Raw genomic sequence first — 14827 nt, 5'->3', positions numbered from 1 at the left:
TTTGAGCTTGTGTTAGTACCTTGAAATAATTACCATTTCATACTACTGATACTTTAGCTTAGCATGATGGAGTGGTGTTTACCCATAAAGTGCCAGATGGCACTAGGGCACTAATTGCTTGCTACTCCAGAACAATGTCACTGGCAGAACAGAACTCTGCAAAAATTGGCAAAGATATCCTTAGTATGTTCATGAATTTTAAAATTCTAAACTTTTTTAAAAATTTTAACCCATTTTTTAAAATTTTGAATTCTACATTTTCTCTCTAGCCTGCCCTTCCTGTACCCATTGAGAAGACAAGCAATATGATATCAATTATACATGTGAATTCATGCAAAACATATTTCTATATTAGCTATAGTGCACTAAAAAAGAAAAAAATATATGCTTCCATCTGTATTCAGAATTCATCAGTTCTTTCTCTGGAAGTAGATAACATTTTTCACCATGGGTCTTTTGGAATTGTCTTGAATTTTTTTTAAAAAAGGCAAGAAAAATAGAGATTATTTTTTAAAGTAGGCTTCAGTCTGTCTTCAGAATTCATCATTCTCTCTTTGGAAATGGATAGTATTTTTTACCCCAGGTCCTGTGGGATTGTCTCAGATCATTTCCTTGATCAGAGTAGCTTAAGTCTTTCACAGTCGATCATCAGTTATTACTGTTTAAAATGATTTCCTGTTTCTACTCATTTAACTCAGCTTCAGTTCATATAAACCTTCCCAAGTTTCTAAACTATTTTTAAAAGTTGTGCCTTTATAATTTGTACCATAACATGTACTAGCTAACATTTATATAGTGTTACTTATGTGCCAGACAGTAGCAAGCATTTTACAATTATTATCTCATTTGACCCTCACAACATCCCTGGGAGATAGGTGCTATTATCATCCCATTTTATAGATGAAAATACTGAGTCAATTAAGTGATTTGCCTAGGATCACATGGCTAATGACTCAAATTCAAGATTTCTTGTCTTCAAGTCTGGCATTCTATCCACTGAGCCACTAAATAGACACCTAAGTCTTTGGTATTAATTATCTCACCATAAAGCATAGGGTCTGACAGATGTCATGGTCCTCTTCAAGAATGAAGGAAAAACAACCATAATGGAGCACTAGAGCCGTTTTGCCTATTGTTTATGACTAAGTATGTCTAGAAGCCTGGAAATATAATGTTGAAATTTGTCCTGCTGAGCCCAGGACCATGAAAGATCCAAGATTATAATGGATCATTTCTTTTGGAAGCTTTTTGGTTAGGAGACTTTCTTGACCCACTGTACCCATTTGTTTTCAATTGATTGAACAAGATCCCAAATTAATTTCTTTATCGTATGGAGTATGAAGAGAAAATCCAAGAGAGAAATTGTCAGAGAAATCAAGTTCATGACTAGGCAGCAATCTGAGCCATTTTTCCATAGAATCATGATTGTACAGTAAGAGATCCTGCACTCAGATTCTTGCTCTGATGAATAACAGGACACTAGGCAAGTGTTTTAAGTTCTTTGGGGCTCAGTTGGACTAGATGTCCTCTGAGATTCCTGCTAGGTTAGATTTGTTATCCTTTGATCCTTTCTTGAGGAAATTAACTTGTTATTCTAAGAGGTGGTTATTATATTTTCTTGTTCTCATCACAGGCATCACATTAAGGAACAGTTGCCCTCTATGCAGGAATTTGCTTGTCAATGTTAAACAATTATCTGGTGCTTGGAGGGAGTTGGGAGAGGGAGTGGAATATAACCTTTTTATTTTTAATCTAAATTATTAACATCTTATTCATTACTTCATTAAGTCTAGAAATCAATAGAACAATTAATCAAATCCTGATCACTTGCATTTGCTGATTACTAAGATGAAAATATTCACACTGAAAATTTAACAATTGGCTCTTGGTTCCAGTACACCTCTGCCTAAGACTATTGACTAGAAGCTATTGAGGCAACAGAGTATTTCAGCAAGTCCTCTGGACTGGAAATCACAAAGCCAAGGTTTTGTCTTAGCTACCTTCACTTCCGAGCCATGAAAAAATCAAATAATTAATCCAAATTAGTTTTGTTTTGTATCTATAATATTGTGAAAATAATGCGTCATGGTTACTTCATAAGATTATTAAGAGGAGAATATTTTTTAAACTCTTAAGTGATGTATGAATTCTAGTCATTCAGCTAATAAACATTTATTAAGTGTTTACTAAATACCAAGTAGTGTGTGAAGTACTGGGGAAATGAATAAGTAAATGATAGTGTCAGTCCTCAAAGAACTCACTTTCTTATAGGAAACACAACACAAAAATAACTAGGCATATACAAGATAAATTCAGTGTATAAAAAGGATAATCACAGAGGAAAGATACTAGCTTGGGAAGATGGGGATAGGATAAGAAGGGCTTCCTACAGAAAGTAAACTTGGAATTGAATTTGAAGGATGTCAAAGGAAGCTAGAAAATGAAGGTAGGGGTGGTAACTGTTCCAAACATGACGAACAGTCAGCGTGGGATCAAGAGACAGACTGTCAATTGTGTAGAATAACAAGCACACTGGTTTACCTGAAGTGTGGTGTCCCATAACTCATTCTAAAAGAAAGATAGCCATGTAACACATCAAAGGTAGTTGATTTTCACCTTAAATTACCGAGAAAGCTGGAGTAAAATTTTTATTTTGCAGGACTGTTTGAGGAAAAGATTGCCATGAGTTCTTCAAAATGTGGCTTGAATTGCCCTTGGGTTTGTAACAGATCTTTGCTACAACAATCACAATTTTGTGCCAGTTCGTTTCCTGTTATTATCATTTCTAATAGCACTGGGCCTGCAATCAAGAAGACTCATCATCCTGAGTTCAAATCTAGCCTCAGACATGTACGAGTTGTGGGACCCTGAGCAAGTCATTTAATGTTGTTTTCCTCAGTTTCCTCATCTGTAAAATGAGCTGGAGAAGGAAATTACAAATCACTCCAGTATACATGCCAAGAAAATCCCAAAAGGGATCACAAAGAATTTGATGTGACTTAAAAACAAACCATTTCTAAAAATTGGTCTACACAGTCATCAACAGAGATTAGGGGAATAAATATTTCCTTTTTGCCCATTTAATTCCATGATATGCTACTATACTAAAACAAATGATCAGACTAAAAAGATGATTCTTACTAAGGATAACCTTAAATGATTTCTGTATAGAGATTGCCCAACATGACTTTCTAGCAATATCATCACTTTGCTATTGCAAGCTAAAAAAAGAAGATGGCACTTCAAGAATTGCCTTGTCTTAAATAAGGATTTATAAGACAATATAGAAAATAATAATTTGTAAGATAAATGAAAATAAGCAAGTATTTCTGGATGTTGTTCTACTTGTACCCATTCATTGCCAATTTTTGCTACCAGTTAGTCTTTTCAAACTAATATACAGATGGATCAAAGGGGTTCTTTCCCTGAAAATGGAATAGCACAGCATATCTGTATTGATCCATTTTGATGGAGGAAGCTAATACTAGAATGACTTATAAGCAGCACCATTAGAAGCTCCTTATCTCGAGTCACCTGGTATTATTTTTTTTTCAACTGAGGACTTCAAAACATAATGTACCTTTACCAATCTCATTATTAATGTGAAAATACTCAATATATCTATATATAAGTATCTATACATAGAAGCTATACAAATTAAAACTCATCTATTAAGAACATATCTTCAATAATTTTAATGATATAAAGCCAATGAGAACAAAAGTCTGAGAACCACTGGTCTATACAATATGCAATCACAAAAGTCAGCTTGTATTCAAAAGGTGAAATGTTATTAGGAAGTAAACAGTGACTTGTGTATTCATATTTGAAAACCATTATGATGTTAATAGCTTTCACATATATATGTGCATATATATATATATATATATATAAAACATATGTGTGTATATATATATAGAGAGAGAGAGAAAGAGAGAGAGAGAGAGAGAGAGAGAGAGAGAGAGAGAAAGAAAGAGAGAGAGAGAGAGAGAGAGAGAGAGAGAGAGAGAGAGAGAGAGAGAGAGAGAGAGAGAGAGAATGTTTGTGTTAGTTCTGTAGTACAGGTCTGCAGTAATTCCAGAGGACATTGGGACACCAACAAATTTTTCAGATATAAAATTCTGCTATTGAAAGTGGGCTTCCTGTTGTACCTGTATCAGAAGATGATTTGTGGATAAAAAGTTAGTGCTCAGAGAAGTTTAGAACTGTGTTCAAAACCAGCCCTAGATAATTACCATTTTGCCGACACTGAACAAGTTACTTCATATCTGTCCACTACAGTTTTTAAAATTATCTTGGGGGTCTTCGTAGGTACCTATCTCACAGGCTATTATGTAGATCAAAGATAATATTTACAAAGTGTTTAACAGTCTCTGACACATGTGCTGTTGTTCAGTCATATTTTAGTTGAGTCTATCTTTTCATAACCTCACTTGGGGTTTTCTTAGCGGAGATACTATTTTCTTCTCCAGTTCATTTCACAGATGAAGAAACTGAGGCCGACAGGGTAAAGTGACTTACCCAGGTTTACACACCTAAGAAGTGTCCATATTTGAATGCAGGTTTTTCTGACTCCTGGGCCAGTTGTGAGATGTGTCAGGTGTTTAATAAATGCTTGTTCCCCTGCTTTCATTCCCCTTACTTAACCCTACCAACCAAAGTGTTTCATAAAGAAGTCAGGCATCCCAAGAATTCTCTAAAGTTAAATGGCTACGGCATGGGATCTTAACTTGGTATCTATCAATTTTTAAATGACTACATTTCATTAAAATAAGTCTCTTTTGTATTGTTATATATTTTATTTTATGTATTTAGTACCATTCTAAGAAGGGAGTCATAGACTTTTCCAGACACTCAAATAAATCTGATACAGAAAAAAAGCTAAGAACTCCTGGTCTCCTGGCATAAAACAATAGTTGGCACAACGATGTGCCAATGGAGCCACTTCTAAAATAGGAGATGTTGATTTGACTCCCTGCTCAGAATTATTGATAGATGAGTAGAGAGGAATGACTGAAAACAACTTGGGGAATAATAGAGCCTTCCCCATAACAAAGCCCTGGCTTGCTTCCCTGCCCTTGTGGTCACTTGAGCCAGAAATGAAAGCTCAGTTCCTGGAAGGCTTGGGAGGACATTCAGGTTATGATCTTTGCAGTTCAGGTGTGAAGAATTCAACATTATCAGTTTTCAAGTGCTATATTCCCAAAGTCAAGGCAAGTCAGGTAACTTTTATTCTCACCTCCACTCTACTCCATCCTAATTTCAGTAGACTACTTTGCTCACTGGGTATGCAAAGTATTTTGCCAACTTGGGAAACCCTCCCATTCTTTGTTTCACTAAGAGAGATGAAGATGTGTTTGGCCCAAATTCAACTAGACAAACCCTTGATGACATCTCAATATGACTCTGGTACTCTTAGATGTTTCTATTATCTTGTCAATCCAGCTTAATTTAGTTTAAGTCAATAAATATTTATAAAGCACTTGTTAATTTCTTCAAAGCTGGACTAGCCCATTCATGATGCTTCAGACTGCTTTTCTGCTGTTGCTCAGCAGCATTTTTCTAACACACTCACATCCACGCTTATGGCCTCTCCCTCTGATTGGTAAAATCCTCTTTGAACTTCCATTGGAGTAACACTCAGCATCATGCTTTCTTAAAATCCAGAGTAGCCTATGGCATTACTGATCACCTTTGTTCCTTGCCCCATCAGGTACCCATCACTCATTCTGGCCACTTCATTGTCTTTGATGTTATATCTTCAGGAGAACGTCAGCTGCCTGAGGGGAGCAACTATCACTTCTGTGTTTATATTTGTATCCTCAATGCATAGACAGTACAACACAGATAATAAAGATAATAAATAAATGTTTAATCAATCTATCTCTAAATGGGTTAGCTAGTTATATTTATCTATCCATTCCTCATCTGTCTATGTCTATCAATCCATCTAAGTAGCTAGATAAGGAATTGAGGCACGATTAAGTGAGTTGCTTAGAGTCACACAGCTAGTTTCTGAGGCCAGATTTCAGCTCAGGAATCCAGTCCTGTTACTCTATTTATTGTGCCATCTAGAAGAGATCTGGATTCAAATTCCACCTCTGATAGTGGTATTCACCTATAAGTAAGTTACCTAAGGTGTCTGAGATTTAGGGATGTTTTTAAGTATTTAAGTTGAAAATATTAGTGTCTATCTCAAAGTGTTGTTGTGATGATCAAATAAAATGCTTATGAAAAGTTTGTAAATTTTAGAATACTATGTATCAGCTGTCTTAGTATTATGAAATATGGCTAAACAATGTACATTGTTACACATACTTATAAATAACTATTCAGATAAATAATATTTTTTCACAGGAGACCAATCTGACAAATGAGGTTTGACAAAAAGAAGGAGCAAAATTAAGACCACTCTAAAACATCATAGCATGAAAATTTTTATTGTAAATTTTGCTTTTCTTTTAATTTAATCAATCAATAAGCATTTCTCAAATATGCATTTTGTGCCTAGCACTGTAATAGAAAGATTCAAAGAGAAACAAGAAATAATCCCTATTCATGAGAAACATGTTTATTCATTTTCCATAAATGCTTTATTTCTTGAGATAAAAATAACATTAAGAAGAAGGAGAAAGAAGCAGCAGCAGTAGCAGCAGCAGCAGCAGCAGCAGCAGCAGCAGCAGCAGCAGCAGCAGCAGCAGAAGAAGAAGAAGAAGAAGAAGAAGAAGAAGAAGAAGAAGAAGAAGAAGAAGAAGAAGAAGAAGAAGAAGAAGAAGAAAGAGGAGGAGGAGGAGGAGGAGGAGGAGGAGGAGGAGGAGGAGGAGGAGGAGAAGGAGGAGGAGGAGGAGGAGGAGGAGGAGGAGGAGGAGGAGGAGGAGGAGGAGGAGGAGGAGGAGAAGGAGGAGGAGGAGGAGAAGAGGAAGAAGCAGGAGAAGAGGAAGGAGGAGAAGGAGGAGAAGGAGGAGAAGGAGGAGAAGAGGAAGGAGGAGAAGGAGGAGAAGGAGGAGAAGGAGGAGGAGGAGGAGGAGGAGGAGGAGGAGGAGGAGGAGGAGGAGGAGAAGAAGAAGAAGAAGAAGAAGAGATGGGAGTAGAAGAAGAAGAAGAAGAGATGGGAGTAGAAGAGGAGGAAGAGGAAGAAAAAGAGAAAATGAATCCAAGCTTTACTTGCCTCTAGACCTAGCACAAAATTCAAATAAAAATGATATTAATATTATGATCCATAGATTTTATGCGAGCTTAGTTTCAGATTTACAGATGGAAAGTAGGATTTAAGTACAGACTGTATTGTATATGTGTGTTTTGTTTAGGAAATGCTAACAGTAGTTTGAATTGGTCTTACTCTGTTGGTTGGAATTTTTTTGCTGTTCCTTCCACTCAGAGAAGTAGTATTATATAGAATCTTAATAAATTCAATGATGACTGAGTCCATTTGCATTGCTACCAAATTTTCTCCTTCAATGAAAAGTATATAGATAGATAGAGGGGTAGAGAGATAGATGGATGGATAAATATAAATAGATGGAAAGAAAGATATTAGATACATGGATAAATAGAGATAGGTAATAGATTGACAAATAATTGATAGATAATAGATGTCTAGATAAATTGATAATAGATGATAAATAATATGTAGATAGATGATAAATATCTATTATTTATTAATTAGGTTAGAGATCTATAGATAGATTGAGAAGTTTCTCCCATTCCCAAGAGAAGCCTAGGAGACCGTGCAGTGAATAGTTTTAAACAACCAAGTCTAAAGACAGGAAAACATAAATTAAAATCCAGCCTCTGGCATATACTATCTGTGTGACTATGCACAAATCATTTAATCTCTATTAATCCCAGTTTTTTCATCTGTAAAGTAGGGATAAATAATAGTTCCTATCTCCTAAGAGTTCTTATGATGATCAAATATGATAATTATTGTGAAGAGCTTAATACATTGTCACCTAAGCACCATAGAAATATTAGCTATTATTGTTATTATTAATAGTATTCCTAATTCAAAGGTCAGTGAGGCTGCCAACATGCATCTTCATTTTTGCACATGACTCGGTAGGAAAAATTTTGACAAAATAAAGTATTTTCAAATGATTTGGAAAAACTATACACACTAAATTAAATGCAAAAAATTATCTCAGCAGGTAGGGGCTTGAGTCAAAGTTATTAAAATGAAATTAAAGTCTTACCATAAAGATTTTTAAAAAACAATTTTAAAGGCACAAGATTTGAAAGGCATGACCACATCTCATTTCAAATGAATCCTTAAATGGCCTGTCCTTCCCATTTTTGTATGGCTTTTTTCAGGGATGACAAAACTTCATGGGACAATTTTTTTTTTTAAAAAAAGGACTGAATCTGGATTCAGAAGACCAGTTCAAATTCTGCCTTTGATATTTGTTACTGATGTGACTGACAAGTTACTGATCTCTATAGGCTAACTTTCTTTATTTACAAAAGGAAGGAATTGTATTAAATATCTTTTAAAGTCTCATCTAGCTCTAAAATTCTGGGTATTTAAATATTTTCAAGGCTACTACCAGCCAAGTTTTTTAAAAAATGTATATTATGGTTACATATCAGCTTCTTCCAGAAGCTTGCAGGATCTCCCAGTGAGGGGAAAAAAAAACCTCCTAGTCTCATCAACACAGTGATCCAATTAGACAATATTTATATATGAGGTCTTTTGAGGGATGGAAACTCTCTGATGGCCTTCCACCCAACTCTTTCCAACCAACTCAAAGAAACACAAGATTTTAGAAATGGAAAAGACTTCAGTGTCTCTCTAGTCCAGGCCATATACCAATGGAGACTGTACTATATATAACATCCCAATTAAGTGATTATTAGGCTGCTCAAAGATCAACAAAGAAGGGGATTACATCATCTTTCAGTTAAACACATTTCCTTTAAGAATTGATCTAAAATTTAGAAAGTATTGTTGTTTTCCTGAGACCAAAGTTGTTGGTGAAGATGGCAGTGGTGGTGGTTATTGATGTTTTTGTTGTTGTCTGCATCTACCACTCCTGGGTTTACTCTTTGGGTCCAAATTAAACAATTCGCATGTCTCTTCCACAAGATCACCCTAAAAATACTTGAAGAGTGATCTTATAATTCCTAATCTTCTTCTCTTCTCTTCTCTTCTCTTCTCCTCTAGATAATCCCCAGTTCTTTTAAATGATCCTTAGACAATATGGACTCTATTACCTTCACCAACCTGTTTGACCTCCTCTAGATGATCTCCAAGTATCCTCATTTGTAAACCATGATATCAAGATTTGATTACAATACCTCAATGTGATCTGATAGCATAGGGTATTATATAAAGCCCTCCAAGCCTCTTTTATGCCATGGACTCCTTTGATGGTCTGGTGAAATTTATGTATGTCATTCTCAGAATAACATTGTAAATACAAAAAAAAAAATCAAAAACATAGAATTTCAAAGGAAAGCACTTGTGTTAAAATACAGTTACTAAAACATTAAAAAAAAAAAAAACAACCAGATTGCATGTGAAGAATCCCTGAGAGATAATCACTTCTTTATTCCTAGAAGCATTCACATTCCAAGACAATAAACCTCAGTCAAGCATGTTCTTTCCACCAACACCAATTCCTATAATTTCACATAAGAGGAAACAGTTGTTTTTTCCTGATCTAGATAAGATCAGAAAGATCAATGTTTAAAACAGCAATAACAATTAAATATAAAGTCTGACCACATCTGTAGCATCTCTACTTCTGCACATTTTGCATGAAGTACTTTGATTAAATTTTTTTTTTTCCAAATGATTTGGAAATGATAGCAAACTGGATGACAGGAAAGATGCATAACTATGTCAGTTGGGTATGAGGTTGTTTCAAAGTTATTAAAATAAAATGGAGATAGATATATAATAAATAAACTTCCAAAGCAAAGGCTTTGAAAAGTATGACTAGACCTCAGTTTATATGGAACAAACAAAGATGATTAGAGGGGTTGGTTAGACCATGAACTTGATTTGAGTCAATAGTGTGATACAAATGAGAATCCAATTCTAGTCTATATTAAGAGAAAGAAAATGTCCAGAAGTAGGGAGGAAGCTACCCTGCTCTGATCTGACCATGTCTGAGGAACTATTGAAAGTATCACATTTTAGGATGGACCTTTATGAGCATAAGATTGGTATCTAGAGGAGGATGGCAAAGATGGTGAGTATCTTCAAAACCACAAAGGTCAACTGGAGCAAATGGAGATGGCTGGCCTCCAGAAATGAAGAACTAGGAAGACTCACAATAAAAATCTTCAAGTATCTGAAGATATCTCATACAGAAATGGGATTCATTGATTTTACAAAGGATCAAACTATTACAGAAGATTGAGAGAAATTTGCATAGAAACAAATTTAACTATTATATATGGAAAAAATAGAGCTCTCCTAAAATGGAAAAGGATACTTTTAGAGGCAGGTTTGCAATCACTTCTGGTCTTTAAGTAAAGGCTGGATGGCCACTTATTGGATATATTGTAAAGGGGATTCCTTTGCAACAGGGACTCAACCTCTTTTCTGAATCTTGGAAAGTTTTCTTTGGACACTGGAAGTCTTAGGCCTCTTCTCAGCATTTTTTTTAGTTTAATAATTGAAGAAAGTGCTAAATTTTCATATGTATATGTGTGCGTGTGTGTGTTTTTCTTCTTCAAGTATATGCACCCTTCAAAATTGAGTCTGTGGATCATGGATTAGGAATTTTTTTTTTCTATAAATATAGCTTGCCTTAATGATCCTTTCCACTTCTAAGATTATGATTATGTGATGGTGGGATCTTGCCGTTCATGATACAGTTGAAGAAAATTGGGGTTTATTGCCTGAAGATCTCAAGGGCACATAATGGCAGTATTCATGGGCCAATGACCATGAACAAGAGATGAGATTTGCTATCCTTGACTCCAGATAACAGAACAATAAGAAAATGTACATAGAAAGACTTTTGACTCAAAATCCCCTCTGTTTTCCAAAAGTAGAATGGACTGTCTTGGGAATACCACTCATCAATGCATTTCTCTATTGTACAAGTTGGATGACCAGTTGCCATGCATGTAGAGGATTATGGGTTGGTCCAGATGGCCCTGAAAGATCTTCCCCACTCTGAGGTTCTGTGATCATGTGACTCGTTAGAACCATCAATAATAGTATATACACTGTGAACCAGGGAGTAGCTATTATAATTGGGAAATGACTTCCCATCTCCCTCACTGAATGTACAAGATGTTGACTGAGCTCCAAAATGAATAAGAAGCCTGGAGCTGTTTTCCTTTCCCACACTGTGTAGGATTTAGTCAGTAATAGTCACTCCATTTGGTCTCCTGTGATTTCCACAGGAAAGCCAGAAAGTGAATAAAATGTCTGAATACTTTATCAGTGACAGGACCTTTTTGAAATAAGGGTTTAATGGAGAGAAAAACTTTCTAAAATTTAATCCCTATATTTCTTTATGATTAAATGCTTCCATTTTTCCTTTAGTTTCTGTGGGCAAAGGTTTTATACATATAGAAGTATATGTGTTTGTGTGTATGCATGTATATATGGTATGTATATGTGGTTATTGCATATATTAAACCATATATACATTGTATTTGTATATGCATACATAAATGTCTATATGCATGTATATGTTCATATATATGTATATATATGTACACACACATATATATATGTATAGTTTTGTGTTAATATACTGTCCCACACAAATACACACACCAACATATCCCTTAGATAGGGCCTGTTAAAGTCACAAAAGTGCAGGTAGATAATTAGAAAATTAGTTGGAGTCAAAAAGATATGGATTTAAATCCCATCCAAGCCACCTCCTAGTTGTATAGCTATGGGTAAATCCTTTCCCCTTCCAACTTTAGTAAAGAGAGGGAGAGGGTATTAAAAATACATGAATAACTACTTTACGCTGTTGTGAGGAAAGTGCTTTGTAAATCTTATAATACTAAAAAAACATGAACCATGGCACTTCTAGAAAAACACTTGCTTCTCATTTTTGATAGCCATCTAATTGAATCTTCTCTCCATCAGGGCTAAACTTAGGGATAAGCAGAGAACACAAACAGCTTCCTCTAAACGTGGGACATTTTACTCTATTTTCCCTCATCCCATCTACCTCAAAAGAAACTATTTTACCTACATTTCTACCATTAAATAGAGATTCATTCCTTTACATTTTAAATGTTTTTTGATCTTAAAAAAGATATCTATTGAAATGCAAATATGTCTCCGAGAGCTAATACTTCTGTTCCTTTTTATTTGATTTATTCTTGAAAATCAAATCAAGGTTGATTAGTTGGTATATGACTTAACATCTCCTGGAGAGGAAAGAAGATGATTGAGAGCTAGACTAGAGAGAAAGATTCAGACTCAGAATGGATATACACTAAAGACAAACTGTACTTCCTTAACAATTAAGGCTGCCCCCTGCTCTTCATTCTTTGCATCACTTTTGACTCAATTCAATAAGCATTTGTGAGATGCCTATTATATGGCAGACATTGGACTGGCTACTGGAGATGTGAAGGTAACAATGAATAAGTCCCTGCCTTCATTCTGCTGGGAGGGGGGGGTTAATAAATATATTTCTATTGGACTAGACAAGGAAAACAACATGATAAACACAAAGGTGAATTATGTCCAATTTTTAAACCTCTCAGAAATCAAATTAACTATATGTTATAATGGAAAGAGTTTTAGATTTGGGGTCAGAAGAGATGAATTCTAATCATGATGCTGTTAACTTCCTACTTGTATGAAAGTAGCACTTATTTGTAGATTGTAGATAACTGAAGTTATCTAGTCCAGATCCCTCATTTTTACAAATGAATAAATTGAGGCCATGGTAAATGAGAGGGTTCATAGAGGTAGCATTCAAATGCAAATCCTCTGGTGCCTAATCCAAGGTTCTTTGCCACTAGGCCTTGATACTTCAACTGAACCTTCATTTACTTCTTTTGCAAAAAAGGGCATGTTCTAAATTAGGGTTTCTTACCCTTTCTGGACCTCCTTTTTGGCAATCTGGTGAAACCCCTTATCAGAATAATGTTTTTTTAAATCCATAAAACAAAATATATAAGAATACAAAGAAAACCATACTGTTATCAAAATATTTTAAAAGTTTATGCATCCCAATTTAAAATCTTTTATTCTACATGATACTTAAACTCCCTTCCAGATCCTCATTCCTCTGATTATATTGATCTGAATATAAACTGACTTTTTCTATATGCTGTACCTCGAAACAAACTCTTTTAGAAGGGGAACAATAAACTGAAAATGCTAATTTATAGGCTTCGTTCAAATTTGAAGGGAAATTCGAATAAATATCTTAACCCTAGTCATCAGCATAGGACTCTCAATATTCTTTGCTATCTGACTCACAAACAGGTACAATACTCTGTAGCCATCAGAAGGAACATCCGGGGAAATAGAAAGCTAGAGGGGCACAATCTACTTATGAAAACCCAGAAGCAAACCACCCAAACCACAGCCTCTGATCCTCCCACAAGGGGATATTTTTACCACTCTCCATAATGCTGAGGTAGGTGTTTACCACTTTAGTAATGTCTGTCCATCTAAAAGGGGAATTGGGCAGACCAAAAAAAAATTGTATTGGGTTTGCTAGAGGAAGACACAGTAGATGCTATAATTAAAATAGAAAGAAACCAGTCATCAAATGCTATATCGACAAGGAGATACAAGGAACAGTCACGCACCATTTTTGTGGGCTTTGGGATTTACTGGCAATGGGAGAATATTTTTAGCGTGTTAAAAAGTCAAAAGGTGGTGTGGGCAGAGAGACACTTTCTAGAATAGATCTGGGTTCCAGTCCTGGCTCTGACTCCTACTAGCTCTATAGCTCTCAACAGGGTTCTTCATTTCTCACTATTCTCAGGAAACATGTCTTGCATGGCTGAAGGTACATGCAAAACAAGTCACTAACCTTTTACTTTCTGAAAACATTTTTTGGGGGGGGAGTTGTCTTATTAGATCGACACAATAACTCTATAGGGTAAGTTCTATTACTATCATCCTATTAAAGATGAGGAAACAGATCCAGAAAAGTGAGGAACTCACAGTAACCGCACAACTAGTTAAATATATGAGGAAGAATTGGAAACCAGCTCTTCTGCGTGCAAATCCTGTGCTCTATCTACCATGGCACCCGAAAGAGTTTCTTATTCACAGGTTCTAACCCCTTTGCACCACCCAAAAAGTCAAAAGTCACAATGTTATTATTCCATCAAGCTCTCAGTTTTGGATATTTTTGGTTGGCCAAGTTTCATTAGAATTTTTAGAATCTTCCTCTAGTGCCTCATTGTGGTGTGAGGGTGATTCTAGACTCTTTAAGGCAAAGCTAGAAGAACTTAAGCTGAGGCACTGCCTTTACAGCAAGAAGGAAAGACTTTGAGGAAAAGTCAATGATGTTAAAGATAAAAAGAAGCATTTATTAAACACTATTTACCAGAAATTGGCATAAACCAAAGGGTTACAAGGAAAAGGACAAACTTGATGTTTGCCCTCATGGAGCTCACATTTTGCTCATGTATATTTGGAAATAACTACATAAATATAAGATACATACCAAGCAAATTAAACTGTTTTTTTGATTGTTATCTATCTCTTCATAACCCTATTTGGGGTTTTCTTGACAAGATACTAGAGTGATTTGACATTTCCTTTTTCAAATCATTTTACAGATGAGGTACTGAGACAAAAATGGCTATGTGACTTGTTTAGGGTCACATGGCTTATAAGTGTCTGAGGCTGTATTTGAAATCAGGAAGACGA

Source organism: Sminthopsis crassicaudata, chromosome 6 (genome assembly GCF_048593235.1).
Source record: "Sminthopsis crassicaudata isolate SCR6 chromosome 6, ASM4859323v1, whole genome shotgun sequence".
NCBI lineage: Eukaryota > Metazoa > Chordata > Mammalia > Dasyuromorphia > Dasyuridae > Sminthopsis > Sminthopsis crassicaudata.
Note: the sequence above shows the minus strand (reverse complement) of the source record.